Source organism: Mauremys mutica, chromosome 1, assembly GCF_020497125.1.
Source record: "Mauremys mutica isolate MM-2020 ecotype Southern chromosome 1, ASM2049712v1, whole genome shotgun sequence".
In the NCBI taxonomy this organism is placed as follows: domain Eukaryota; kingdom Metazoa; phylum Chordata; order Testudines; family Geoemydidae; genus Mauremys; species Mauremys mutica.
Window position 1 is genome coordinate 50,515,848 of NC_059072.1, and position 9,901 is coordinate 50,525,748.

Genomic DNA, 9,901 nt, shown 5'->3' on the forward strand with positions numbered 1-9,901 from the left:
CTCATCATCTTGGAAATGTCAGTTGTAGGAACTGATCCAGAGATGTATATATGTATTATTCAAGTTTTCAGCATTATCCTGACCTTAAAGCAGATAGTTTTTAAAAAGTAAGAAAGAAGAGAAATAAGTACACTTCCAGGAATAAGTGATCATCCAAGAACTAAGGGAGGGGGAGGAACAGACTTAGTACAGAGTTTTATCAGATGAACACATCCATTTATTCATCACATCAGGTCATCTGTTCAGTAATGCTAGCAGGTCATACATCTTTCTGTACCTTACAGTAACTTGAAAGAGTTATCATTTGCCTTTCATGTGGATGGTAAAAACACAGCAATTATGATACCATTTGAGACTTCATGAATATAACTAAATGCTACAGGTGTTACTAAACAGGCATGCTAGCTACCTTTCCTTCCTGAGCACTGTTCACATACCAAAATTCACAAAGTATTTTGCTATCAAAATGACTTAAGATTTTGATAGCAAAATCTATGACTGCAGTCATAGAAGGAAAAAGGAACTTGCATGAACTGAGAGCCTATAATTTGAAGAACATTTTAAATAAAAGTTTCTGATATTTTCAAAATACAGAAGTGAGATTTTAATAAATGCAGCCGTCACGATGACTCGGGGATTGCTAATGAGCTATGCAGCTTCTCACCTCTAGGCTTGCTTGTTCAAATCTAGGCAATTCAGTAGTCATGGAAAGTTGTTATCCCAATTCAAGCTATTTGATGGTCTATGTAAATAAGTTTAGATGGCCTCCATCCAGGGTTTACATCACAAAACACACCAGAAAAATTAATCCTCTGCTCCCTTTCTCCATTGCTGTTGACAATACCAATCTAATTGTCATTTGTTACTCCACCCTTTGCTTCCCCCTAAACATGCAGTTACCACTAAATCTTGTCACTTCTTTCTCACTAACATCTCAAAAATCCAACCTTTCCTCTCCATCCTGACTGTTAAACATTAGTCCATGCTCCGGTCACTTCCTGCTTTAGCTTCTGTAGCCTCCTCCTCCGTGGACTCCTTGATACCCATATCACTCTTCTCCAGTCGATCCAAAATGCTAAAGAAGCAGAGGGGCAGTGATAGGAGGTCAATCCATAAGGGAAGCAATGTCTAAAACTATCTGTGCAGAGTTACTGTGTTCCAGTTAGACACCTCAGTGTAGAAATATGCTTTCTAATTGCCTGCAATTTTGGATAAATATGAGACTACAGTATATAGGTTCCCGCTGGTAATAAGAAAGTCTGACTTATTATCTCTATTTATACTGCAAGTCATAAAAGAGCCAGAATAAATTTTGAATCTCTCAATGCTTGAGACTTCTAGAAGACATCAGATACAGGCACAGGGAGCCTCTAGCTACTATGAATACAAGTAATTAGCACCATTTATTAGATCCTCCCAAACCAAAGCTATACAGTACAATTTATAGTGGGTATAAACAGACATGTTTGCAATTTTAGTGTCAAAAGCATTAGAGCATAGGGGCTCAAATGATGTCATTTCCAAACTTGGTAATGTACTGCCAGCTCCATAACTTCCCCCATCTAAAGAAATTTGACCCTTCTACATCCTCATAAATATTCTATATTAACAGAGGTTTTCAAATTGACTTCAATTTAGCCAAATTTAGTGGCTGATTCAGGCTCAGTCAAAGTCAGTGAACAGTGGGATACAATCACTTCAGAGTGAAAATGAGCAAAATGAAGACATCCACCTAGCTAATTTGTGAAAGCATGTTTTTTAAAAAAAATGAGATGTGCTTTTATGTGGACACGGATGCACATGTAATTCCACACTTCTGATTCAGAGCAGATCTATATAGTATGCATTCACCTTACTGCAACTGAATGAACAAAGTCAGGTGTCTAGGGACCTATATTCATGCTTTTGCAGTACAGGTCTATCGCATCTTACGCACATTTAACATGCGCAATTTCAGCTTTACGTTGTTGGCAAAAACAAAAAAAAAGAGAAAAATAACAATTTAAATACTATTTCTGTAGTGGATGGTAGTGGATGTAGTGGACTATTTCAGCTTTACGTTGTTGGCAAAAACAAAAAAAAAAGAGAAAAATAACAATTTAAATACTATTTCTGTAGTGGATGTAGTGGACTATTTCTGTAGTGGATGGTAAAAACACAGCAATTATGATACCATTTGATTCTGCCCGCCATTCAACTCAATGTAATTTTGACTATACGCAGTTTTCACTTTACACGCTAACCGCGGAACGGAACCCCCACATAAGATGAAACTCGCCTGTAATTGCATGAACAATCACAACAGGTTGGTAGGCAAATTTAGGCATGTAATTTCACACACACTTTAACAGCATGAAAACGGACTTATACACAGTGAATATCTAGCCTTAACACTTAGGAGATTCTCATCAAAAGATGGAAGTTTCAGCAACATAGTACACACTAACTGGGATATCCCCCACACGCTATGCTGGGATATTTATTCAGGACCCACTCTTACAAGGCACTGGCCCTGACCCATAAAGTACTGGAGTGGCTAACTTTAAGCACGTGAGTCATCCCATTGGCCCCAGTAGCACTATGAACATGCTTGAAAGAAAGCACAGCTTCACTGGATGAGGATCAGGCTGCTCCGCACCTTGATCAAGCCCTCAGTGCAGATTCCCATGGAAGAGTATTTGTAGAAGAGAGCACCTGCTGCTAGCGTACCCCCTTGTGCCTGGGCATGGCAGGATCTGCCCCTCTGGTGACCCCTGTTGACAGCCACTCCAGCCCTGCAATGTTCTGCTACTTCCTGAGACCCCGTCCTCCGACCAGGTCACATATAGTCCCCCGCTTCCAGGGTAACAGAAAGTTGAACAAATAAAAGTCCCACTAGTCATCAATATGGCATCTTCCACCCCTCCTGGGCTCCCCTTCAATTCCACTCTTCTTTCCAAGTAGTATATTCCTAGGTTTCTCCCCAACAGAACTCAAAACCCCATACAAAACCAAACACCACTTAATCCATAACTGCCTGCTACTGGCTTAAGCATTTAGTCCAGTGGTTCTCAACTTATTTACCATTGTGGGCTGCATATGCAGCTCTTTATCTGTTATGTGGGCCATATCCACATAACGTACATACTACCTGTGTGGTCCTGAGGATGTCACATGGGCCACAGAATCAGCTCAAGGATAATTGCCATATCACAGACAAAGCTGAGCCTGACTCCCTTAAAGGGCCAGCCAGCCTGAGACAGTACTACATATTGCAACATTAATTTTTGTAGCATCTTGGGTTTTTCTTGGAGGTATTTTATCCAAGTACTGACCAAACTTGACCCAGACATGACTTCTGAAAACTGAGGAGATCACTGCCTGAGATTATATGATCAGAGGCCATACTTATGGACACTTTTGAAGAGAAATAAAACATTTTAGTATATGAAATATATAGTTTTTCTCACTTTGTCTTTGTGGAAAAGACTTATTCTCAAGGGTCACCGCATGACAGTCATCAAATAACCATCTAAATTCAGCAGCCATTCTCCTTTTTGTGTTCTAACATCTGCAAAGTAAAATAAGTCACGGGTGATCCCTCAAGAATTTGCCACTGAACTTTAATAATAATTCTAGCAACATATATCCCTGATGCGAATATCTGTTGTTCTCATAACTGTCGTCTTGATGCCACAATTGGAACATGCGGACAGACAATGCTAGATTTAGTAAATACAGCATACATCTTCTAAAGAGTACTGTTGATGTGTGGTCTTGCAGGAAATTCGGTATGTCTGTGTGTGTTTGTCTCAAGAAAGAGAGTGGGATTTCACAAAAGGGCTGAACATTTTGTTTAACTCTGTTTCCATTTAAATCAATGGGCATTACCATTGTGGGCTTTTGAAAATCCCACTCAGAATGTTGATTGTCAAATCAAAGATTGACATACCATAATTTCCTTTTGAACACAGACACAGATCTACATTTAATTACTTGGGCCTACTGCCTGTGGCATCCATCATGTTGAAAAACAGAATAATTTATTACAAGAAAACTATGTATACAAGTTTTCTTAAAGACAATTTATAATAAGTTTGAGGAGTAGCATGTTCCGGGGGTAAGAATGAGAAGATGTGGGTTCTCTTTGTGACTTTGCCACTGACCTGTAGGGATGCCAATTTTGACTGGATGTATTCCTGGAGGTTTCATCACATGACATAATCTTTAATTAAAGAGTAATCTTTAATTCCTGAAGGGTTGGCAACCCTACTGACCTGCTCTGTGACTTTCATCAAGTTATGCATTATTCTGTGCCTCAGTTTCACCATTTTTAAAATGGAGATAATACAAATAAATAATATACATGAAAAGGTAGAGGAGGATATCTGCCAAGCTGAAGAGAAGGAACAACTGTGGGTAGAGCTGAGCTAGTTGGTCCCTTTATTTCTGTTTCTGTGTGAAGGGTAGCACATACCTATGCCAACCACTGGAAATGCCCAAGGAAGGAATTTTGCCTTAAAGAGTAAGCAAAATGCCTTCTCTGGTTTCCTTCCTTGCTCTCAAGAACTGATAAACTCCTATTGGATATATTCAGTATGAGATTGGTGTTGATGGCAAAACAAGGGCGGAGGTTGACCTCACAATAAGATAATGAGACAGATAGAAAGTACCAAAATTGACCATGCAGTATTCTTAAAATCATAGTGTGGCCATTTAGTAAATCAAGGCTGCAGCAAGGGGCTAAACAGAGTGGGAACAGGAAACACATCCTTTTCTCAGATCAGTGTTAATGGAGCCATAATAGTATGAAAGAATTCCGTATAGGAAAAAACAAAACAAAACAAAATAAGCACCCTGATCCATTTGTACCAGCATCAATCTTATTTACAGGAATGGTGCTCAGGCGCCAGACTGCCATTGTCATTCAGTCAAGACTTATTGATTTCCAATGGCAATTTTGCCTGAGTAAAATTTAAGTTTTAGCCCAAAGTAAATCAAATAACACAGACACTAAAGGTCTTTCTGAGCCCTTATCATGCTACCCTGATGTACCTCCATTAACTACAGTGGAGTTATCCCTGATTTAGGGCCTGATCCAAAACCTGTTGAAGTCAGTGGAAAAATTCTCATTGTGACATTGTAGGCCTAGGGCAGCGTTGCATAATGGCCGAAGTCAGTCTAGCAGCCCTTTGGTGTCAGACAGTGTGGCCTGACAGCTCAAGTCAATAGGACTACACCTTGTGGCAGGACCATGTAGCCCACTGGCCAGAGTCAATGGGATTGCCTTTTGTGGCAGGGCAGTGTGGCCTAGTGGATGGAGGGGAGTGGGTCACCACGCAAGGGTGGGTGGCAGCTGAGGTAGGGGGACCCGGGCCCTTCCTACTCCACCGGGTCTAAGCCCAGGATATGTCTGAAGCAGGGGTCGCCATCACCAGGTCAGCCGGGATCCTTCTGAAACACATTAAGTCAAATCCCAGTTTCACACCCCAATCAATGTGTAGTTCCCCTCTGCTGCTTCCTACCAGTTATTCCACAGCTGGTAGTCTTGGGGGTTCCGCAGTCTCTCCTCTGTCTGTGGTATCAGTTGGCACCGCAGCTCAACTGGTCTCTGTGTCCTGCAGCACCAGTAGTCTCTTCGCAGAAGCCTGCCACACACCTCTGCTCCCTTCAGTAGTCTGAGCTGTTTCCTTATATATCCTGGTTCCACCTGGAGCATGTCCAGCATGGATGAGGGAGCATGGCCTCCTCAGTCCATAGAGTGTGCTTAACCCCTGGTAAACCACTGTGAGGAACCGTGCTCCCTGTTCCGCTGGTGTCATCTAAACAACAGTCCCTCCAGGGAACATGGACCCTCTAACTCCAGTTCCACTCATCATAATACATCTTCACTGTCTTACAAACATTTTAATATAAAACAATAAAAATAAAAAATTGACACCCAGACCACCCCCCCGTGTCCCTTTGGCCAGAGGTTGCTAGCACATAGCCAAGTTAAGTCCTATCTTTACCACAGCCTTAGCCAGTTACATAGACTTTGAGATAGGTAGGGCTTCTCAACAAGCAGCCACACTAGGAGTGACCTATCTCTATCTTCCTGTCACCTGTCATAGTCCACTCTCTCCATGGAGATGCCTTCCTCCATAGGGGGTTGGCCTTTGGTCTCTGGATGGTTCTCTGACTCTTCATTTGTGATGATCTCTGTAGATTCTCTCTAAGTGTTGTTGTGTCTTCTGGTTTGTGTCTCCTGTGCCTTTGGATCACTTGTTCCTCTTGCATAGTCATCTTGTATGACCTGGGTGCCACTCCACCACCTCGGTTCCTTTAGTCCATTCCTGGTGTCTATCTAATGGCTGGATCCTCACGGGAGAGCCTGCCTCCAGGGCCAGCAAGTCCTTGACTGACCTGTCATACTCTAGGGCTTGCTTTCTCTGATTGTTGGCCACTTCCTTTCAGTAATCCCATCCTTTTGGCTGCAACAGAAATCCCCTCACTGGTAACAGGGTTTTGGTCCTTTGTCCCATCAGTGCGTACATTGGACTGTTTTGGCACTCATGTGATGAAGTATTCTTGTGGGCCAAAAATGCTGAACCACAAGAAACAGCATTGTGTAACTATCTCATAGCTGTTTTCATTGCTGATTCTACCTTACCATTACTCTGAGAGTATGATGGAGAGATTTGGTGATCCAGCTCCCATTTGGGTGTAAATTCCTTAAATTCTTGCAAGGCAAATTGGGGCCCACTGACAGTGAATAGAGTGTCTGGAATACCATATCTCACAAACTGGGACCTCAATGTGCCAATACGACAGGGATCTGGCCTCACAAAATTTGAATAGTAGTCAACTGTAAACAAGAACTGCTTTTCATTTAAGGTAAATGAGTTCATTCCCATCTTTTCCCAGGGTTGGATGGACAGCTCATGTGATTACAGTCTCTTTCTGCTGGTGGTTATTACATGACCAGCAGGTGTCACACCCTTCTCTCAAGGAATGGAGTTGTATATTCATTCCTAGCCAGTAAACACACCCTTGGGCCCATTTAAGACAGTTGGCAATGGCCAGCTGTGAGAGATATATTATTTGCTTGACATCCTTATGTAATGAGGCAGAGACAACAGCCCTCTGTCCTTGAAATCTGGTTCCATCCTGCACACTCAGCTCATTTTTAATTTGAAAATATCATTCTGCTTCCACTGGTACTTGGCTTTTGTCTTCTGGTCATTCTGTTCTCTTGATGGCCTGTAGCTGGATGTCCTTTTCTATAGCCTGTTTGATTTCCATCCACTTTGCTGTTATAACTGGGAAACAGTGCAGCATGTGTAAATGGATTCGATGTCCTGATTCCCTTCCCCATCTCACTGATGCTGGGTATATCTGCCCTACGCAGGGTGTCAGCTAACACCAGTAATCATCCTGGATAATATCTGATCCCTGTTGGTAGTGCTGGAGCAACTTCCTTAGAACACTAAGAAGGGGTTGTGACAAGGCACCTTCTTTGTCTCACCAGCCTCAGCACTCTCCCTTTGGCAAGACAGGCCTGAGGTAAATCAACCCCTGTCTGCCATTCTGGGGCAGTCTTTGTCTTCCCCTTTCTGTGTTCCTTCAGCCGTATTTTCTGGGTAGGCCTCAGAGTAGGTCTATGGAGTGATTCTCCAACAAACAGGAGGAACTATTGCACTAGATACCAATACAAAAGGGAGATACCTTTCCCTGCCTCCTGGTTGGAGTATCATCCTGTGGTTTGCCCTGCGGAGTCAGTCCTTCCCCTAGCAAGCACTCAGGCTTGTCTGTTTCCCCCTTCTCAGCTGATCCTAATTGACCTGAGGTACCCCTTCTCAGCTGATAGGGAAGAGGGCCTTTAACATTCTAGAGCTTACATATCTGCCTTCCAACACCCTCTTGCATCTGGATGGCCTGACTTTGTCACAGGGCTTTGCCATGATTGTCTCTACAGGTTGTGATCTGCACTATTACTGATTGCAATGGATGGCCATAGGTGTACTGATGGAATTGCTCCACTCCAAATACCACAATCAGAAGCTCTTTTTTTTATTTGAGCATACTCCTGTTCAGTCCCTATTATTCTCTATTTACATAAGTGACTGGCTACTCCTGCAAAATAGCTACCACCAGTCCTTTCTCTGATGCATCACACTGAAGTGTCAGTAGCCCAGTCCCACTCAACATCCTGCCTTGTCAGCTGATGTATGGGTTCCACTACTGCAGCCAGGTTTGGACAGAACTTGGACAAAAAAATTATCATTCTTATGAAGTCCTGTACCCCTTTCACATTCGCTGGAGCTGGTTTGTCTGACTACCTTGGTCAGGGCCGCCCAGAGGAGGGGGCAAAGGGGGCAATTTGCCCCGGGCCCCGGGCTCCGCAGGGGCCCCCAAGAGAAGAGCGGAGGCTCCCGCCTCCGCCCCTCTCCTGGAGCCTCAGCGTCTCCGGCAGGGCCCCTGAGCCCCGCCCCGCTCAGAGACGCGTGGTGAGCGGGGCGGGGCTGGGAGCTCCAACGAGGCCTGAGCCCCGCCCCGCTCAGAGCGGCGTGGGGCGTGGGCGGGGCAGCTGCCTCCGCTCGGCGTGGAGCTCACAGCCCCGCCCCCTCACCACGCGGCTCTGAGCGGGACGGAGCTCAGGCCCCGCCGGAGACGCGCTCGGTAAGAGGCCGGGGCCGGGGCCGGGACCGGGGGCGGGGGGGAGGAGCGGGACCCGCCGGGGGCGGGGCCGGGGCCGGGAAGCGGGACCCGCCGCCGCCGCCGAAGCGCAGCCCGGTCTTCGGCGGCGGGGGGGCCCTTCTGTTCCGGGACCTGCCGCCTAAGGGCCCAGAAGGCCCGCAGCAGGGACCCCCCCGCCACCGAATTACCGCCGAAGACCGGGCTGCGCTTCGGCGGCGGGGGGCTCCCGCCGCGGGTCTTCGGGGCACTTTGGCGGTGGGTCCCGGAACGGAAGGGCCCCCCGCCGCCGAAGACCCCGGGCCCCCGGAATCCTCTGGGCGGCCCTGACCTTGGTTTGTTAGGATCTGCTTTCAGTCCTTCTGCTGGGAGCAGATTCCAATGTATGTTACCTCATTCTGTTTGAGTCACCATTTTTTCTGGGTTGGGTTTTATATTGTTGTCCCTGAATCACTATAGAAAAGTTTGATGTTTTCTGTCTACTCTCATTCGGCGTCTATATCATTTCTCCCCTCACCCACGATGAGGATATCATCTGCAATTATTTTCACCCCAAGCAGTACTTGGGTGAATCTTCTCCAGAACAGCTCTGGTGCTAGGCTTATGCCCATTGGCCTGTAGATGTCTGTAGCAACCAAATAGTGTTGCAAAGTTGTTCCATGTGCTGGACTCGTTAGCCAGGCTTATGTACTAAAATCCATTCCTCACATCACAGACCATAAAGATTCTGGCTTTGAAAAGTTCTGTCCAGATGCATTAATTGTGGGCAATGAATAGTAGCATCTTCTCAATGTCCAGTTCAGTGGCTTTGGGCCTATGAAGTTGCTTAATTTCCTTATGGATTCTTTAACATCATGTTGTTTACCTAGGCTGTCCTAGCCTCTATAGGTTCTATGACACCCCTGCACTGCAGATTTTTCAGCTCCCTGCATGCATGATTACATAGTGTCACTGGAATTCTCAGGGGATGGCAGCCTCCCCACCTTTAGGCCAGGAGGCCTGCATTGGTCTGGCACCCGCCCGAACTAGGATACCAGAGAGCTAATCTCCTCTAGACTGCTGTGTTGCTCAGCCTAATTGCAGGCCAGAGCCCCTTACCCGATTGCTGCCTTGCCCTAAGTGAGGGCCCCGGGCAGATAGACTCACTACTGCATGGCCTGCCTGCAAGCCAGAGCCATTAACTGATTATAGCGCCGTCCCGACTGAGGAGTCCAGGCCTATAGACTTTCTGTTACCCTGCCCAACT